This window comes from Phoca vitulina, unplaced genomic scaffold (assembly GCF_004348235.1).
Source record: "Phoca vitulina isolate PV1807 unplaced genomic scaffold, GSC_HSeal_1.0 scaffold3, whole genome shotgun sequence".
Lineage (NCBI taxonomy): Eukaryota > Metazoa > Chordata > Mammalia > Carnivora > Phocidae > Phoca > Phoca vitulina.
Window position 1 is genome coordinate 59,177,836 of NW_022589706.1, and position 20,531 is coordinate 59,198,366.

The 20,531-nt window shown below is 46.1% G+C and overlaps 1 long non-coding RNA gene across 2 annotated transcripts; it reads right to left on the reverse strand.

Annotated features, from left to right (window-relative positions):
* Nucleotides 1-3,166: 3,166 nt before the first annotated feature.
* On the reverse strand, nt 3,167-20,504 carry LOC116630080. 2 transcript variants are annotated; one of them, XR_004298877.1, is made up of 5 exons: nt 20,309-20,504; nt 18,327-18,461; nt 17,016-17,117; nt 11,892-12,034; nt 3,167-3,517 (listed from the first exon to the last, which is right to left on the reverse strand). It is a non-coding gene; the product is annotated as an uncharacterized LOC116630080 (long non-coding RNA). The 2 variants fall into 2 exon arrangements; XR_004298876.1 differs by having other exon boundaries at nt 17,016-18,461.
* Nucleotides 20,505-20,531: the final 27 nt, after the last annotated feature.

Consider the following 20,531-nt stretch of genomic DNA (forward strand, 5'->3'; position numbering starts at 1 on the left):
CTTTGACAAAGGTGCCAAGAACACACAATGAAGGACAGTCTCTTCAATAAATAATGTTGGCAAAACTATATAAAAGACTATATATAAAAAGAATATATAGAAGAATGAAATGGACCACTAACTTACACCACTCACACAAATTAACTCAAAATGTATTAAAGATTTAAATGTAAGACCCAAAACCGTAAAACGCCTAGAAAAAAACATAAGGGAAAAGCTTCCTGACGTCAGTCTTGGCAATGATTTTTTGGATATGACACCTAAAGCGGAGGCAAGAAAAGCAAAAATAAATTAGGGGGACTACATCAAGCTAAAAATCTTCTGCACAGCAAAGAAAATAAACAAAAAAAATAAAAAGGCATCTTATGGAATGGGAGAAAGTATTTGCAAACCATCTATCTGATATGTGATCAATATCCAAAAAGATAAGGAATTCCTACAATTGAATAGCAAAAGAATAAATAATCTGATTTAAAAATGAAGAAAAGACCTGAGTAGACAGGTACACAAAAAGATGCTGAAAGACAAACACATGAAAAGATGCTCAACATCACTAATCATCAGAGAAATGCAAATCAAAACCACAATGAGATAGCACCTCACACCTGTTAGGATAGCCATTATCCAAAGAGAAGAGATAACAAGTATTGGCAAGGATGCGAAGAAAAGGCAATCCTTGTATGTTGTTGGTGGGAATGTAAATTGGTATAGCCATTATGGGAAACAGTATGGAGGATCCGAAAAAATTAAAAATAGAACTACAACATCCTGCTACAACATCCAGCAATCCCACTTCTAGGTATATATCCAAAGGAAACAAAATCAGTATCTTTTTTTTTTTTTAAAGATTTTATTTATTTATTTGACAGAGAGAGACACAGCGAGAGAGGGAATACAAGCAGGGGGAATGGGAGAGGGAGAAGCAGGCCTCCCACGGAGCAGGGAGCCCGATGCGGGGCTCGATCCCAGGACCCTGGGATCACGACCTGAGCCGAAGGCAGACGCTTAACGACTGAGCCACCCAGGCGCCCCCAAAATCAGTATCTTGAAAAATAATGTGCACTCCCATGTTCACTGCAGTATTGCTCACAATAGCCAAGATATGGAAACAACTAGAGTCTCTGTCAGTGGATGAACTGATCAAGAAAATGTGGTACAGGGGCGCCTGGGTGGGCCAGTCATTAAGCGTCTGCCTTTGGCTCAGGTCATGATCCCAGGGTCCTGGGATCGAGCCCTGCATCGGGCTCCCTGCTCACCCGGGAGCCTGCTTCTCCTTCTCCCACTCCCCCTGCTTGTGTTCCCTCTCTCGCTATCTCTCTCTCTGTCAAATAAATAAATAAAATCTTAAAAAAAGAAAATGTGGTACACAGACACACACACACACACACACACACACACACACACATACACACACACACACCTGGAATATTATGGAGCCATAAAAAGAAGGAAATCCTGCCGTTTTTGTAATGATGAATCTAGAGGATATTATGCTAAGTTAAATAAACCAGAAGAGAAAGACAAGTACTACATAATTCTACTTAGACCATTTAAAAATACACCAGGGCACCTGGCTGACTCAGTCAGTGGAATGTGCAACTCTTGATCTCTGGGTTTTGAGCTGAAGCCCCATACTGGGTGTAGAAATTACTTAAAAATGAAATCTTTAAAAAAATAAAAAATAAGGGGTTCCCGGGTAGCTCAGTTGGTTACGTGTCTGAACTTTGGCTCAGGTCATGATCTCAGGGTCCTGGGATTGGCCCCCACATTGGGCTTCCTGCTTTGTGGGGAGTTTGCTTGTCCCTCACCTTCTGCCCCTCCCCACCCACATTCATGCTCATTCTCTCTCTAATAAATAAAATCTTTTTTAAAAAATAAAATAAATAAAAATTAAAGAAATAAAAAAGGTCAAACTCATAGAGACACAATAGAACGGTGGTTGCCAGGGGCTGGGGTGAAGTGGGGAGGTGGGAATAGGGAGATGTTGGTCAAAGGATACAAACTTACAGTTATAAGATGAATACGTTTTGAGGATCTAATGTACAGCATGGTGACTACAGTTAATAATACTGTATGGTATACTTGAAATTTGCAAAGAGAGGGGCGCCTGGGTGGCTCAGTCGTTAAGTGTCTGCCTTCGGCTCAGGTCATGATCCCAGGGTCCTGGGATCAAGCCCCGCATTGGGCTCCCTGCTTGGCGGGAAGCCTGCGTCTCCCTCTCCCACTCCCCCTGCTTGTGTTCCCTCTCTCACTGTGTCTCTCTCTCTCTGTCAAATAAATAAATAAAATCTTTTAAAAAAAAAAAAAAGAAAGAAATTTGCAAAGAGAGTAGATCTTAAGTATTTTCACCAGTATAAGAGGTAATAGATATATTAAGTACCTTGATTATGGTAATCATTTCACAATGTATATGTATATCAAATCATCATCCAATATGCTATAAATATATACAATTTCATTCGTCAATTATAACTCAGTAAAGCTGGAAAAAAAGAAAAACCAAACAGTTCTCAGGAGCAGAATTCCTCCACAAACTAATCCAATCATATTGTGGCTCCTTGGAAAGAACTGTTTCTGAGATCAGTGTTTGATATTTGTACTAACCCCAGGAGAACTCCTCCCAACTCTTATTCTGCAGTTCATTCATACAAACTAGCTGGCTTACAGTCTAGGCTATACTAAATCCCCTCCCAGTTGCCTTTCATCACAACCTATACTGTTGGTTTATTTAAGTAATCTCTATACCTAACATGTGTCTGGAACTCACAGCCCTGAAATCAAGAGTCCCATGCTCTACCAACTGAGCCAGCCAGGCGCCCCACAACCTATACTGTTCTTGAAAGTAACCCTTAGGTTTAAACTTCAACCACTCTGTTGCAAATGATATTGATTCTTTCAGGAAGAGATTAGTAGCTATCTGCTTCATGACCTGGTTCTCCCCCCTCCACCCACAGGCAAAATTTCTGAGCCAGGGCTCTTGGGGTAGGAACAATGACAAGTTTCTGAGTGACACTCCTACTCCAGGAAGCAAGTGCTTGATGGGCGTTGGCGGGCAGCAGCCTGAAGTCCTCTCAGCTTCTTCTCCTGCTATGGAATCTCTGCCTCAGAGACTGAGGGAAGGGCCCTCGGGGCCCCTGGATTCCCAGTGTACCGCCCCCAAAGCAGAACCTCTCTTCCACAAGTAAGTGTTAGTGGTAAGAGGGAAGCTCTGACCTCCTGATCACACTCACCTGAGACCTAGCCTCAGCAACAGGCAGCTAGGGGCGGGATTAGAAAAGCAGCAGTCTTGCTCCTATTGCAAAGAAAATCCTCCACTTGGGACCTGGAGGATATAGTAAAGCCCTGTGTTCTTGGTTGCAGCAGTCTGAGTTGAGTCTATGGCCCAGTGAGTTGGGAAGAGGCAGGAAGGAAGTGGTCTTGGTTCAAATACCACAGTTTCATCCACCTTATCAAAATTTCATAGACCTTTCTTAACTGCTGTTTGCCTTTAGGACCATTTCCAGAGGCTTTAAATGACCTTTAAAAAAAAAAAAAAAAGATTCTATTTATTTATTTGTCAGAGAGAGCACAAGCAAGGGGAGTGGCAGGGAGAGGGAGAAGTAGACTCCCCGCTGAGCAGGGAGCCCGATGCGGGACTCGATCCCAGGACCCTGAGATCATGACCTGAGCCGAAGGCAGACGCTTAACCCACTGAGCCACCCAGGTGCCCCTAAATGACCATTTTTGTATATATATAATTCTCACTAGTTTCATGGGGGATGGTTCAGCAGAACCGCCCATGCTATCATGCCAGAAGTTGATCTGTTTCAGCTAGCTATATTGTTTAGTTGTATACAGGACTTCTGAAAGTATTCATCCTTGCTTCTCACTAATTTTCCTAGAGTTAATTTGCTTCTCTCCATTAAAACAGTGACTGCTAATTTTATATCAGTACTCTCAACTTCTCAAACTCTTCGTTTCTAGAAATTCAGAAATGAAGCTTTTATGTTACTATCTAGAGTGAACACGCAAGACTCTGATACTAGTTATTATATTTATCTAAAATGAGGTAAAAAGCATGTTTCTTCACTACTGTCCTCGTTCATCATTTTATCTATGGGGTAGTTCAGGTTTTGGAGGAAAGGATTGGGACAGCAAAGTTAGAAAGAGGAAAAGTTACTTCAATTTGAAGTCCACAGACTCTGAACTCAAGAGTAGACATTAGTAGGACTTCCTGTTGCTGTGGGGTTGATTTGTTATGAGGTAGTCACCTTTTGCTGAAGCCTGGCTGGCTTCCTTGAAAATAACAGTCAGCAAGTGACTAACCAGGCCTAGCAAGACTGATCCTGACACAGGAAGCCACAAAATGATGAAAGACCTGGGGATGCCCAAAGGAAGTTAATAGGGCGTACTCTCAAATTCTTCCAGGTCTTGGCTTACAAAGCCTGCCAAGACCTCTGGAAATCTCTCATGAGTGTTAGTCAGGACCTTTCAGCGAAAGAACTCTGAGAGATGATTCTTCAAAACTTGGAGGCTTAGGTTTACAAAGCCTGCTAAGTTTTTTGTTTTTTGGGGTTTTTTTTTAAGATTTTATTTATTTGAGAGAGAGACAGGGCATGAGCAGGCGGGAGGAGGCAGAGGGAGAAAGAGACTCCATCTGTGAGCAGGGAGCCCAACGCAGGGCTTCTGGGATCATGACCTGAGCCAAAGGCAGGCACTTAACCGACTAAGCTACCCAGGCACCCCTAAAGCCTGCTAAGATTTTACTTTCAGTTGGAATTGTGAATTGAAAAGATGTTTGCAGAGAGGGTTCTTGGAGAATCTTATTTATGAATAGTAATAGTGGTATGCTAGTTATTCTCCATTTGTCTCCTTGAGATCCATCCTCCATCCTTCTATGCCTAGCTCTATGTCCTCAGAAGCTGACCCATGCAGATTCATCATCATGTTCCAACACCTTACCACCTAGTTTCCAGTTGGGTTTGGCCGATGTTAGATACCAACATGAAACTGGGAAGTTTGAGAAGAAAGAGACTGGCATTCTTCCCTGCCTCCTCCTTGCTGTACCACTGCCTCTCTGGCATTAGCTGTGTGTCTATGATTCTCACTGGGCCCCTCCTTCAAGGTGCCAGTTCTTACTTAGCTCCAGAAACACTAATTGCTCTCCTAAGAGCTTCTTGCTAACTGTTTCTGTGTGCTTCATCATCTCATTTATTCCCATTACCATGCCTACATCTTTGTAAATAGTCTCTTCATTTGGACTGAATTCTGTTTCCTTCTGGGTCCCTAATGATTACTACATTTTAAAATCTATGTGTGGCATTATTTCTAAGCCTCACCATAACCCTGCAAGACTACTAACATTATTACACATTTACAGGTAAGGACACATGATTCAGACAAGTAAAATGCCCAAAGTCACACATCTAGTAAACCAGTTGGGATTAGAACTCTAGTCCTAACAAAAGCCATTTTCCTTATTTATTTAAATTGGTAAACAGGGGCACCTGGGTGGTGCAGTCGGTTAAAGCCTCCGACTTTTGGTTTCTGCTAGGGTCTGATCTCAGTGTCATGAGATGGAGCACCTCATTGGGCTCCGTGCTCAGTGCAGAGTCGGCTTGAGTTTCTCCCTCCCTCTTCCTCAGCCCCTGCCTGCCCCCCCACCGCCACGCCACTCTTTCTCTCTCTCAAATAAGTAAATAAATCTTATTTTTAAAAATATTCTATTTATTTATTTGTCCGAGAGAGAGCATGCACAAGCAGGGGGAGCAGCAGGCAGAGGGAGAGGCAGGCTCCCCACTGAGCAAGGAGCCCGATAAGGGCTTGGGATCCCAGAGTCTTGGGATCATGACCTGAGCCAAAGGCAGATGCTTAACTGACTGAGCCACCCAGGCAACCCAGGTGTCCCAGTAAATAAATATTTATTTTAATTTTTTAAAAGATTTTATTTATTTATTTGAGAGAGAGAGAGAAAACGAGAGAGAGGAGGGTCAGCAGGAGAAGCAGACTCCCCGCTAAGCCGGGAGCCCCATGCAGGACTTGATCCAGGGACTCCGGGATTATGACCTGAGCTGAAGGCAGATGCTTAACCAACTGAGCCACCCAGGTGCCCTAAATAAATCTTTAAATAAATAAATAAATAAATAAAAAGTTGTAAACAAATTCTATTTATATTTTTTCCCAAGACTTTATTTAAATATAAGTCAGATTTTATGTCACATATTCTATGACCATGTTAAGCTTGAGCCCTTATTCTGAAATAAAATTTGATGAAATTCACAAAGAAATTGCTAAACTCAAGTACAGTATCCCTAACTGATAAGTTCTAATGACTATAGTGAGAACAAAAGGCTCTTATTTAAAACAATGATAAAATTTGAGAATCTGCTTTTGCCTGGTGCTAACCTTAAGTCTTCTTTGTCTTCAATTTTTTGGCAGACACCCAGGGCTACAACTCAATAACCATTCCTAGTTCCCTTATCCCTATAAAGTAGATTCTTATACTAAAAAGAGTATTATCATTTTATACATTATATACAAGTACATATTCAATAAAGAGCTGTTAGACTTAACTTAAAAACTTCATTCTGCAAACTCTCAAGCCTCTGAGTTTTGTTGTTGCTTTATTAAATATTGGATGGATAAAAAGAATATTTATAAAATATATGCATGGCATAAAGAAAAACAATACACTGACCAGCTAGGTAATCGCCACCCAGCCTAAGAAAAAGGACAACCTCAGAGGCAAGCTTTATCCTAGATTTTATGTTTATCCATCTTTTGCCATTTTAATAATCCCCTTTGCTTTCTTTTGTTCATCTTTATCCCTTTTGAAAGGCTAGGAATTAAGACCTTTAGCTTTTTTTCTCCATTCATGTTGCTAATGTATGAAACACTTTGGTCCCAACACACTTTATCTTTTAAAATTCAGGAGACAGCCTGACAGCTTCCCTCCCTTCTCAAATTACAAGGCAAAGAGAAAGGTGCAACATTAAAATCAGCAGGTTTTTTAAAGTTCTCTTTATATTGGTAATCAAAAGACTTCAGGAGGACCACAGTTCATCTTTTCAGAGCTAGTTAGATAAACAGAGGTACACACGGGATGTGGAGGAGATTGTATTTAGAGAAGAAGGGAGAAGCAGAAGCCTGCCCCTGTCAAGCCCCCTGAATTTCGGGGCTGTTCTGATTGGCAGGTCTGGTGAAAGAGCAGGGGACCTACTAGGCAAAACCCACTGTGAGGGTTGGTCTTTGTATTTAGAGAACAAACTTTGAGGTTTCCGAAGGGGTTCCCCTGCCCCTCCCTCAGCTCAGTCCTAGGCAGGCAGACCCCTGCCCAAGCCTCCCTCCTGAGATCCTGCATATGCTTTCTTGCTAAATGACTCTTTGCACCGTTATCTCCTCACGGGATACATCTGTTGGGTGCCTTGCATCCTCAGCTCTGCTTTCATCTCTTCATATCGCAACACATTGTTTCCTCCAGCCCTGGTGCCAGGGTGGAAGGGAGCCATCCCGCCCGGACGCACTCAGAGATTGGCAGCGAATGAATGATTGGCAGCGGGTATCTCTGTCAGGGCTTTGGCATGCTGCAGAGTAGAAGCCCTGTGCTAATGAATGCCATCTACACCTACCAGATGTGCCACTGGGTGACATGCCAGATCTTTTACATAATGCCATTCTGCCGGACACGAGACAGCTGGGGGAGGGGAGTATATTTTAATGCCTTGGGGTGCGAGTGGGTCTGTCATTAGTTTTTACTTCAGATCTCCCGCCACCACCCATACACCCAATCAGCTCCCCTTACAGTAGGCTAAAACCTACAGCTGAGGGCATCTCTGGAGAGTTTGAGCTCCCTGAACAGATCCCTTGGCTCTCTCCCATATTCTCACACCTTTTTCCTTCCTTGAGTTTGCTCCCCTCTCCTATTCAAACTCAGGAAAAGGGAATGTTATTTTTTTAAGTTAAAGATATAAAAACACTGGCAGGATCTGAAATGAAAAGAGGGGGGAGAAACCACACTTCCTACCCCTCCCCCCCAATCTCTCCTTCCCTATGCTAAATGTGCAAGAGCTTTCTTCACCCCGTCCCCTTCCTCTTCCACCGTCCACTGGAAACTAGTGTGTTTATCCCCAAGGGTGATATCCTGTCAGTGCCTGTCCCACGTTCTGGCTGAGTAGTTGTCTTAGTGTGTAGGTGTCCAAAAATCCATGCCGTTGGAGAGGAATGTTTCCTGAAGTGGGATGGACAAAGTGGGAGGAAAGGGAAATGAGAAAACCACTTCTGACAGCGGGTGTGAGCACTCGGAGCGTTTGGGCTTCCCACCCCCACCCACCCCACCGACCCCCACCCCAACGCTGCCCAGCTCTCCACACCCAGCCTGGTATAAACGAAGGAATTGCCTAGTAGGTCCCCTGCGCTTTCACTAGACCTGCCAATCAGAACAGCCCCGAAATTCAGGGGGCTTGACAGGGGCAGGCTTCTGCTTCTCCCCAAGGGCCAAACCCCCTCACCCACTCGCACACACACTCAAGCACTCGGGCCGCTCCCGCGCTCAGACCCCTGTCCTTTGCCCCCTTTGGGCTGAGCCGCCAGGCCCCTTCCCTTGCATCCGCACCCCGCCCGCTGCCGAGGCTCCAGATGGCGGCTCCTCGCGCTGGGCTCGAGGCCCCCAGACACCGCCCAGCAGCAGCCGGCGGTCGCTCCCTCCCTCCCTCCCAGCTGCTGCGGCAGAGGCCGGGATGGACCGCTCTGCGAAGAGGGCAGGCTCGTCCACCAGCTCTGATAGGGGCAGAGCCCGGCAGCCGAGGGGCACGCAGGAGCTGTGCGCACGGGGAAGGAGCCCTGCAGGCCCCAGGTGAGGAAGCCGAGTCGGAGGGTGCAGGGAAAGAAGGGAGAGCCTGACCAGTTTCATAGCGCCCTCACACCCCCCTCACCGTCCCCTGACCTTCCTTCCCGCACCACCTCCCAGTACCCCGCGCTGCAGGCCGAGCAGCAGCTGGGCCGGAGCACCCGCGGGAGCGCGAGAAGCGGCTTCGCAGCCGCCAGGAGGGGGCGCCAGCTCCCCCGAGCTGGGGCTGTAGGGCGGGCTTTGCAGGGGATCCCGCCCGCAGCCCAGTGGGAGGCTGCTTCGGCCGGAAGGGTGCCCCCTTCTGCCAGAGAGCGGTAATGCCCACCAGCTGTGACCACTTCCTTCCCCATTTCTCCTCTCTTCCTACCCCTCTCTCTCATTTCCTATTTGCTTCCCTTTTTTTCTTGCTTGCCAGGTTCCCTTCCTACCCTCCGCCTCCCTCCTTCCATTCTGGAACTTGCCTCTCCTTCCTCGTCCCTTCACTGGCTCAGGGTTTGTCCGCCCACTGGGGGATGATGGAAGGGGAATGGATCTCAGGCCTAGACTCCGGCTCCTCTCCACAGATGCTTCTCTGAGTGCCCGAGTAAGCAGCCCTGAGACTGGCGGCTCGCGGGGTTGTGCTCATTCTCTTATGGGCCAGGGGCCGGCGACTCTTTATTTGCCGGTGAGTGACGCGTTCGGGAGCAGCGCTTCCCCTGAACAGGTAGTTCGGAATTGATTCCTCTTGGAGGATGCATGTATTAAGTTCAGAGCCTTGGTACTGAGCCCCTTTCTTCCACCCAAAAGTCGGACTACTCAGGGGCATCTTCCCCTTACACATATCCTAAAAACCAAGTCTGTCTCCCGGGACAGTTCTCACTGCTTTCTCCTCCAAAGCAGTTCTGCTGGGTGCGGGGGGGAAAGGGGTGCGAGAGAGGTACTAAAAGGCCACCGCGCCTGGCGTCGGCGCCCATCTGAGGTCCTCTCTAATCCCCCGTGTTCTGGCGCGTGCCCACAGACCCTCTGCTCACCCCTGCGCCGCAGCCCTTGGGCATTAGACCCCCGAGAGCACGTTCTGTAAGCTCCCAGCACAAATCCCCTCAGAAACATTAATCACAACCACCAGTGAATGCAAAATGTGTGCCCATGCCGTGTCTGCTTTTTAATCCCGAATGTAATTCTGGAAAGCAGCATCAGAAAGGGGCTTTATTAATCCCTTACACGAACAAATACAATCTCTGACCTACTAGACTTGTTTTCCTGCAATTTCACGAAGAGTTAGACTCACTAGAGGAATGTTCAAAGACAGGAAAACTGTGAGAGAGACTTGTGGTGCATTAATGCAATAATGGGGTGCACTTCAGCCAAAAGGCAAACCTGTTGGGGAGTGGAATCACTGGCCAGGGGTCCTGAAATTCTGCAGGGGCCGCAGCAGAGTGGGGGGGGGGAGGTGAGAGGGGCAAGGGAGAGTGAGCTGGGTGGCAGGCACCTAGCAAGGTTGGGAGCCTGAGAGGAAACCCAGTTCTCTCACCTCTGCAGGTTTGGGACCCAAGTGACCTCATCTCGGGGGATGCCTCCTTATGAAGGCACTAGGAGAAGCAGAGGGGCCCACCCACAGCACGCAGGGGTCAGGGTTTGACCCCCCCCCCAGGCCTGTTTCTCACATTTGAGATTTCACTATCATGTTCAATTAATCATATTTCCCTTCTCCCATTTTGTTCAAAACCATCTTCTAGTCCTTCATAATCGTAATTTGCACCATTGCCTTTTATCTGTGATTAAGTAGGAAATCGAAAAAGATAATGGAGGGTCGGGCCAATAAATTAGCGTTAGGGACCGACAGACAGACAGACACACGGGGCGGTTTGGGTGGGCACTGCCAATCGAGCCTGGTGGGGGCCGCCGCCGGCTGCGCAGGAAGGGGTTGAGAAAAGGCGCTGGGTGCGCGCTGAGTGGAGCGTCTGCTCTGAAATAACCCCAGTGGGCGCAAGCAAAGACTTCTCACTGTACTAAGTGTAGAGTCTCCTGTGATTTTTAGCTTTTCCTGTTTGAGTCTAGAAAAAAAAGAGAGGAAAGGATCTGGGTGGGGTGAGGGTGGGACTCCTATTTCTGTCAAAGAGGCCTCCCTCCTGGCAGATGAACAGATTTAAAGCCGGGTGTTTTTAGGCTGGGGTCTATTTCTTCTGGGGATGGAGAGTTAGATTTCCTTTTGCATCCTTTCCTTCCCTCTCCACTTGCCTACTAGTCTGAGGGAGAGTGAGAAGAAGGGGAGAAGGAAGGGAGGGGGGGAGAGAGAAAGAAAAGAGAGATTGGGAGACTCTGTTATTATGATCATAACTCCCTGGCCAAGGAGAAATTTTGTAACACGGAGTCGCTCTCTGCTCTCAGCAGAGGTGCAGGATGGTTCCCTATTCTTTTCTCCCTCCATGAAATCGATCACGCCTCCCAGACGGCTGAAGGAGGGCACTTTGCCACTCTTCACAGCTTTGCCCCAGCCTCTTTAGCTTTCAATTGAAAACCAATTAAAGGTTTCTATAAATCTGTTAGCTCCCCTTTTATCTGGGGACCCCTGATGCATGCGATACTGCCCTTTAGATGCCTCTTCCGTGTTTTGTTTTACAATTGTTGTATCAATATAATGCGGCCTTTCTTCTCCTGTCTCTATAGATACAGATACACAAGGAAAACCAAAGCTATTCAGTCTCCTCATTTGTCCAGCAGCCTAACAGTGGTGCCCTTTCTCTGCTGCTGCTTTCCCTGCTTCGGGAGCAGCAGTTATGGTAGAAGCAGATGGCTACTGATTGGGGGAGCTTTGTGGCTCTAATACTGAATACTTTATGGAAAAGGACTTTATCATGCTTCGCTGGGCAGAGGAACAAGGGGGTGAGATTTATGGCCAGGAAAAATAAATCTTTTCCAAGTTGTGGCTCCTTCTCACCAGTTGTCTCTTTTGCTGGTGGTGGTGGGGGGGGGGGTGGAAACACAGAGGAATTAGTTTTATTTTATTTTATTCTCTTTTCTGCTAACAGCACTTTTTAGTCAGAGTCTGAGAGGAGAGCAGACTAAGAGCCAGAAGTTTATGGCATACCTTAGGTGACCATTGCTGCATCAGCATTCTCTGCCCTCAGGGAAAAAGCAGAAGGGTATGGTCTTGAACGCTGTCTGGGGCCATGTTTTCCCGGATGTCCTGTTAGTTGCTGGGTAAAACATCATCCTCCATTATCCTATTATCTATAGAGAACAAAAAGGGATGTTAGTGCTCCCATCCGAAAAATCAGAGAAGGTCACTGGTATTGAAGGAGTGGGGCCCTGATGAGGCATATGGTGATGTGGGTATGCTCCTCTACTCTGAAAGGGTCTGAGCTGCAAGGATGATTAAGGGATGTCTGCGACTGTCAGTTTTTGGACTCCTAATTGAATTTTCAAGCTTTGGAGAATATAGATTCCAACACTCCACTGAAGGCCCAATTCACCCCAAGATAATTGATCCTTGCATCTTTTCTCTTTTCTTCCCCTCACCTAAGTTTTACTTCTCTTGAGTCAGAGATGCCCTACATCTGTTGCAGGAATGTATCCCTTCTCCATATGCAGAGGGCTGCACCCCCTTGCTCCTCCTATTCCCAAAACCTGTTCCCTAGAGCAGTGCCACTCTCTCTTCCATCTCTTCCCTTAGATCTTCCCCTCCCAGGGGCCATGACTAAAGACACAGAAATACTCCCAACATTGGGAGCCAGGCACTGGCAGCCAGGCACAGAGACATGGAAGCCAATTCCAATCCTAGGTCCCCCATGCCACTTCAGACAGACTCCTTGTCTCCTTAATATTTGAAATGACATTTTCTAGTAAAGAAACATTTGTTCAGAATCTTTTATGTTCTAAGCTCCTTTTCCCTGCCTTTCCTATTCTTTTACCTTGTCCCTAGAAACTGAAGAGGAAAGGCTAGATAGAAGGAAAGGCATGCAGCTTCCGGAAGTGTCCTCTAACTTTCTGCCACAAGCTAGTTCTTCCCAATTCTGCAGGCACTATCACCCCACATAGCCACGCACACCCTTGTGCATTGTTTCTCTCTGAAGAGGAGAAAAAGCGGAGCAGAAAAACCAGGACTTATAAATTACATTTACCTAGATTTCAAAGTGGCAGGCACTGAGATACCTTAAATAATTAACTGTTTGGGCTCTTACTGTGTGCTAGGCTGAATGCTCTGCCAGGCTTATCGCATTTAATTATGACCCTCCGAGTCAAACACTATTCTCTCTAGTTCACAGATCCCCTTTCTTCACAGAAAACAGAAGCACAGAGAGGCTAACTAACCCAAGCAAGTAGTCCAGCTGGGATCTGAACCCAGGCTTGCTCTTGCAATATCCATAGCCACCCTATGAGATAAATGTTGTTTTTGCTATTTTACAAATGAGGAAACTAAAGTTCAGAGAGGTTGGGCGATTTGCTCAAAGACCCACAGCTAGTAGATTGCAGATCTGGGGTTCAAACATAAGTGTTTAGGATCCCAAATTCCGGGCTCTTAACCACTGCCTCTCGGATCCTTCACAAGAAAGAGCAATAAGGAGGCCACAACTGACCTCTGAGACCGGGAACTTGCCTGGGCGGGAGATTTCGCAGAGCTTGAAGCTGTAGGCGTGCGGCGAACACAACGCGTCCGCCCCGGGCTGCGGCTGCGCCGAAAGCCGCGAACAGCCCGGGGAGGAAGCTCAGCCCCGCAGCCCTGGCCCGCAGACGGACTCCGTCGGCCGTGCGGACCACAATGCTCCGCGCGCAGCCCGCGTGCGGGCGTCGGGGGCGGGGCCAGAAGATAGTTGGTGTGGAATCACGCTGCTCGAAGTCCCGGCCAGCAGGGCAGCTTCCCGCCGGGTGTGTAGGGGAGGGCCGGAGCTTCCCACTCAGCCCCGGGGCTTCCCGCTGCGGAGCCGCCGCCCTTCGTGGGAGAGGAGGGGCAGCGCGGCTCGGAGGCCCTGAGCCCTGGTTCCCCAGGTTTCTCTGGCCACCCAGACTTTGGCTTTCTGGCCACAGCCCTTGAATTAACCAGCGAGGCATTCACATACTCCTTGTCCTACGTATGGGGTCGCACGACCCCAGCCCTTGCTGCCCTGACTAACCGGTGTTTCTAACGTGGCGCCGCTATCAGTTCTAACGGAAGGACTCCTTGGCGGAAGAGGGATAGAAGTCTAATCGGCCTCCCGGCACAAAACTGCCTCTTCCGAAATAAAGAGGGGAGGAGGGAATGGGGATTGCCGCCTGTGCTTGGAACATTCGGGCCCTTCCATTGGCAGTAGAAGGGATCCCTGAACACCTGAACAGATTCCTCCTCCTGCCTCCTTTATCATCCAGTACCTCCTTCTGGTTTCCCTAGAAACTTCGAGAAATCCTTTAGCCTTCACTGAGTGGCTTCGAATGCGTGTGCACAATACAATTCCCAAATTTTCTAAAAAGGAAGCGAAGGCAATGTCACTAACAGTAGCCATAGCCAGCACTGAAAGAGCTGTTTACTATGTACCAGGCATTGTTCTCTGCACTCGCTAAATATCACCTCACCCCTCACAATGACTTTACGAGGAGAATTTCCTTTACCACTCCCGCTTCTCAGATGAAGGCCTGAAGCACAGACCGGTTAAATTACCTGCCCAACGTCAGGGGCTGGGATTCAAACCCGGGGAGTTTCGTTCCCCTGGTGGAGGTGGGGCCTGAACCTGAGTTGTAGGTCCTTCTTGGGTCAGTTCTCCAGAAATCTGAGTCAGAAGAAGGCTCCCTAATAAAGGCACTGCGACCTCTCTGGGATGTCCAAGGCTGCAATGAAACTAACCGAAGCCCTTGGAAGTAATCCCTTACCATCTGCTCAGGAATTGGCTTTCCAAAACGCGTTCACCCTCGTTCTCAGTCCTCACCGCGACCCGACCCGGGAGGCAGCCCTTTCCAGCCCTAGTTTGCTGAGGAGGAAAACCAAGGCTGGGCGAGGTCACTGGCAACCCAGCCCGTAAGAGGTGAGAACATAAGCCCATGCCTCTGAAAAGGCTCGGAGGAGACCTACTGCAGGAGGACGTGTGAAGGGGGTGGGGATGAGGGTGGTGGCAGTGGTAAAAAGAGCATTGCTGCTCCCTCAAGCCCAGCCTTCAGGACGCCTTTCTGCCCGCGGCGCCTAGCAAGAGACAGGAGTTGGCAATAATTCCAGGGAGGCGGCAGGAGGCTGGAGAACGTGGAAAACGTGGTGCTTCTTCCTGCTTAGTCCAGGGCGTATGGGGAGCACACCTAGCACACCGCGTGGCCTCTTCTGGCCCCCACGTTCAGAGTTTGCGCTGACTGCTTCTAAAAGAGACACCCCCAGTGAAGGTGGCAAGTCTTGTTCTTCCCAGGTCCCATCCAGTGTCGGGGCTCTGTACTCTTTGGTGACTCATCCCAAACGTAGTGGAAGCCGTACCTGCCCTTCCCGGTACTGTGGGGGTAGTGACCTCCTGAGTCTCTCTCAGGGAGACCTCGTTAGCCCCACAATGAAGCCCATCTCTGTCATTTGGCCTTTTCTGCACTCTTAGCTCTGTCGCTGAGCTCTTTACTGAGACATCAACACGAGGGACTCCAGACATCAGAAACTATCTGCCTATAGCAGACATAAGAATGGAAACAGCTACACTCTCAGTACATTGACTTCCTCAAGATATTTTCACACATTCAGATGATTCCCACTTGTCTGGAAACAATTAACTTCCTAGGGCCCCAGGTAAACTGAGTCTAGAATGTAGATTAAGCTATGAGGCATCTAATCACACATAGAAGGTAGTAGATACTCAGATCATGTGGGAAACATATTCTTTAGAACTCTAGTCAGCTTTGCTCCTCCAGGAACAATTGCTCTTCTACAGGACTTCACACAGGCTATTTTCTCAAAACCATCCTACATGAAAACATGCAACAAGGAGCACTGACTACTCTGTGAACATGGAGCCAAGAAAAATGACAGTCCTGGGGCACCTGGGTGGCTCAGATGGTTAAGTGTCTGCCTTCAGCTCAGGTCATGATCCCAGGGTCCTGGGATCGAGCCCCACATCGGGCTCCTGGCTCAGCAGGGAGCCTGCTTCTCCCTCTCCCTCTGCCTCTCTCCCTGCTCATGCTTTCTCTCTCTCTCTCCAACTCTGTGTCTCAAATGAATAAAAAAAAAAGACAGTCCTGAAAGTTTTTTTTAAATTGCTACCCTCAACAGTATTCACTCTCAACCTGCATAAACACAAACACACACACAGACACAAAGGACCATATCTGATTAGGTATAAAAATTGTTCAGACCTAAACTGAATTTTAGGCCTTCAGGAAATCTCAACATCCAGGTCATAGTCAATATGTTTATTTTTCTTGGGACTTTGTGAATAATTTGTTTGATACTTCTGGATATTATTTTTTTAAATATGAATTTTCCTCAGAACTTTAGAGGAGATTATGAATTATATCTTGGTTACCTTTATATTAAATTACCAGAAGACTATCAAGTCAATCTGGGAACTGGTTTTTCAATCAGCAAGTTCAAGAGAACAAGTGTAACTTTCAATCCCCTTACCTGTTATTTCTGACATTTTGTAATTTATATACAGTAGTACTGTTTATAGTAGTCATGCAGTTACTGTTTTTTGTGACAAGTTGATCTTTGAATTCTCTGAGAGACCACTTTTTCAAATATTATAATTGAAGAAAGACTTACATTGGTAGTTTTTAAGTGCTTATGAAAATCTACTAAAAGCTATAGGCTTTCCATATGATGCTTGGGGAGACATTCCCTCATCGATGCTAAATTAATATGCCTGGATTAAATCATGAAACACTGGCAGTTCATTTGAATTGAAATCATGAAAGATGGTTTTCACTCAAAGAGTCCCATATGTGGTATGACCAGGGGAACAGTTTAGGTATGAGAGCATAATTTGTGAAGAAATCAAACTATATTTTCAAGGCTCTAACAAAGCAATATGAATCGCTGCTGTTGTGGTTACTGATTGATATCTATTCCCCCAAATCCTTTTCATGTTTTTTTTTTCTTTTTTGTCTCCCTTTTCCTTAGAGAAAATCAGATAAATCCTTCAGGAACGTATGCCATGGACAGATTCCAAACTAGAAAGTCCTGGGCATGTGTGCATTCTGCCTAGACACCCCTTCCCAGGAGAGGAATGTGTTATGCTGCTCATCCCCCAGCAGCCCAATTTAAAATCAAAGTCCATACCTCAGAGAACTAGCTGGGATCAGATGCTATGTAATCTTCCTGTTATGAATCCAATGTATGTCAATCAGCACCTGTCTTTTTAACTCAGGAATTATACACAGCCTAAAACAGAGAGAAAAAGAGGTGGAACTCAAGTACTATTGAGATAATGTCCCTTCTCCTGGCTGTGTAAAGAAATTTGATGTAGAACCTCTCAACTTAGTGACATTTCCAAGGCCTAGACACAGTCTTCCTAAAATCTGATGCTCTCTCCCATTTGAGACTACTGGACAGCCCTTCATCTCCAGTATCCTGGCCCAGGGGGTGAGGAAGCTCTGAGTGGCTGACTGTGGCCCTGCTTACATTTCCTTCTGTCTACCTTACTCCTCCTGCTGAGACCTATTCAAGGGCTGTGGTGTCTGAGTCTGGGAAGGACATCATAACCCACAGATTTGACAAAACCGGGATATTCCCTGCCAGCTCTCTAGATATTGTATGGGGAATGGTATCAAAGCTGGGAGAATCTAAGGGGTCAGGATGCTGGATATTGGATCTGGTCCACAGGTCACACTCACACAGGTAAGCATGAGGCATTGATTTCAGATTTGTGGTAGTTGTCTTCAATATCACTTCAGTTTGCTAGCCCTGCTAGAAGTCATACTCAAAAGCCATTAAGCCAGTTAACTACAACTCAGATCCAGAAGAGGAAATGAATTACACAAAGTCCTCAAAGATTATCCAGCTCACAGCTGAACTCCCAAGAGAAGGGTGAGTGGAACTTGAGATCCCTCACAGAGAAGGTTATAAACTTGAGAAAGGTAGGTTATAATCATAATGACAATAGTTGTAGTATAGAAGCAGCATTAAAAACAGCTACCATTTATTGAGAAACAGGAAAAGCTGAAGCAAGAACAATGTGAGTCAGGAGTAATGATCCCTGAACTTGGGAGACTGGAGTCCCTTCTCCCAGGCTACCAAATTATCCAACCTTTGAGAGTCTGGCTATGCCAGGACCAGCCTGGGAAATATTCATTTATCACCTGATGAACCAACTGTAATACTTACGCAAGGAATAGACCCAAACTGAGATTACCATGTACACTTATAAAAAACAAAGTGCCCCCAATCCCTGTAAACTTTTTCCAGCTCAGCAAGTCTGCCTCTTCTTGTCTCTGAGTTATCCCTTAGATAGTTTCTTATTCTCCAAGGTGAGGCTGTGCAATGCAATACCCCACTGTGAAGTTCCATTCTTTACCTCCCCCAACCCTCACAGCCCTGTCCTGAGACCTCCCTATGTGACATTGATAAGCTTAGGAAAAAGTTTCCACACACTGTTTCATTGGCCATCCTCTTGTCTTCCAGTGTATTCTCCCTTTCACCATGAATTGATTTTTTTTTTAATTGGACAACTGAGGCTTTGCTGGTGTAGTGCTTTGGAGGTAGGATTAGAGGGGGATGAACCAGGACCTGGAAAGGAAGAGAGAAAGAGAAACAATGTGTTTTCATTCTTAAAGGGTAATAATCCTTCTAAGTGAGTTATTCTTAGAGACTTCACTAGCCTCCTATCACAGAAGCTGAAGTATTTTGGGCCCCACTTCTCTACCCTGGGAGGAAAAAGGACATTTCCATTCTAATACTCACTAAGAATCAGATTTTCTTTCTTCCCCTTTCTCCACCCTCTCACTTAGTTCATAAAAGGCACCACCTCGGGAATCATTCATCAACCTCTCTCCAGCCTTCTCTTCCAAAACAATACTGCAGTTGTCTACATGTGTATTTTTTACCATAACTGCATGAAGCCTTGCTAAAGGGAGCAAGGTGAACGTACCTTCACTCTTCATTGTTATCTCTCTAATCATTTAATTGGAAATAAAATCCCATGGAAAAGTGCTCCAAATATAAACCCATTGTTCCATGTGAATTAGATACAACTATTGACTGAGATGCATTTTTATAGTACTGTTTGAAACTGAATAAATGCCTCAATCCTTCATTTAGTATCAGTGAATTCCAGTAAGTAATAATGCGGAGTGATTTCAAAGTAGTTTATGCACCATTTTATCCCATAAATTTCTAGGGAAATAAAAGTAATTTGTAGATTTTTCTTTACATCCTATTAATAATTGTCATTAAGACCATTTATATTACCAAGCAAAATGTGCATCACTTAAAATACTGGAAAACCCTCAAAGTAGGAATGTCAGGCTTAATCTTACCCATATTTGTTTTTTGTTATAGCAGTCATTCAATACATAAGACAAAGAGTTGGTTGGATTCATAGAATGTTAGAAATTCTTTTATTTGGGGATTTTTGCCTGAAATCAGTAGGGGAAATCTTAAGTAGAGGGCAGAAAAGAGAAACTGAGAGTAAGTATCTGATGGTCAGATTCTCCATACATCTCTCCCTTCGTTGATGTATTGAATCTTAGCTATTTTCTGTCTTGGGATTTGGAAGGTCAAACTCCCCCACCCCCAACTTAAGTATCAGAAGCATTTTTTATTTTATACAAACTGGAGTCTAGGTTTCAGAACTTCAAAGGAGACATAGTCTAAATGTCCTGTATATTTAAGAAAAGAAAGACCAGGGGAAAGAAAAAATGTGTTCCGTTTAGAGTTTAAGGTTATCTAAATGCCCACACTCTGAAGTGGATGCTCTTATATTTACAATATGTAGGAGGATTTTTTTAAGTGGCTTGAATGGACAGATGACTTTTTCTGGGAAAGGCAAACTTTTCTAAATAACAGCAAAAGAAGACTTTAAGGATTGCTCTGTTCAACAGTTTAATGGAATTAGGGTCATGGGCACTGCCCGTGTTCACACATGCATAAGAGAAATGATAGGTTAAGGTGAAATAAGCTTTTTCAGTTTAAGAAGCTTTGAAAAGTTAGTAGCTAACCTGGAAATGAAGGGGAAATTCATTTATAGGGATTTTGCAACCCTTCTTTTGCCGAGTCCCGATTTAAACCGAGGCAGCAGCTCCGTCTGATCAGAAAAACTTGGAACTTACGTGGGGAGGAGGGAGCTAACCAAGGCCGGGTGAAAATGGAGGGAAGGAGGCAGAGAGAGAGAGAAGAGAGGGAGAGAGAGAGATCAAGAAGAGAACTCACGTAGTGGAAAATTCCTCCCACATCTTTATTTCTGCTCAGCAAAATCCTTCCCTGGCCTCCTTGGACTGCGGGCGTGCCGAGGAAGGGCGCTCCTTGCTGCCTCACTGGGTTCCGGAGGGAGGTCTCACAGTCGTGAGCGGCTCAAACCAACACTGTAAGCACCTTTTCCTTTTAAGCTGTTCTTTGCCAACCCCCAAACCACTTACCTTATTTTAACACTGGATAAAAACGAGACTGTCCCCTCCTTAAGTCATGGTTCTGCTCGGTCCACTTCAGCCGGCGACACAATCCGATTTATCCTGAAGCTAACAGATTGTCCTCTTCAAAGCAGCGGTGTTGTGGGTGGGGCTGAGACAGTGGAGCCGCCTATACACTCAAAGGTCTTTCTTCCCATAGGAGTTGAGAGTTGAAAGGCGAAGAAGAACCCAG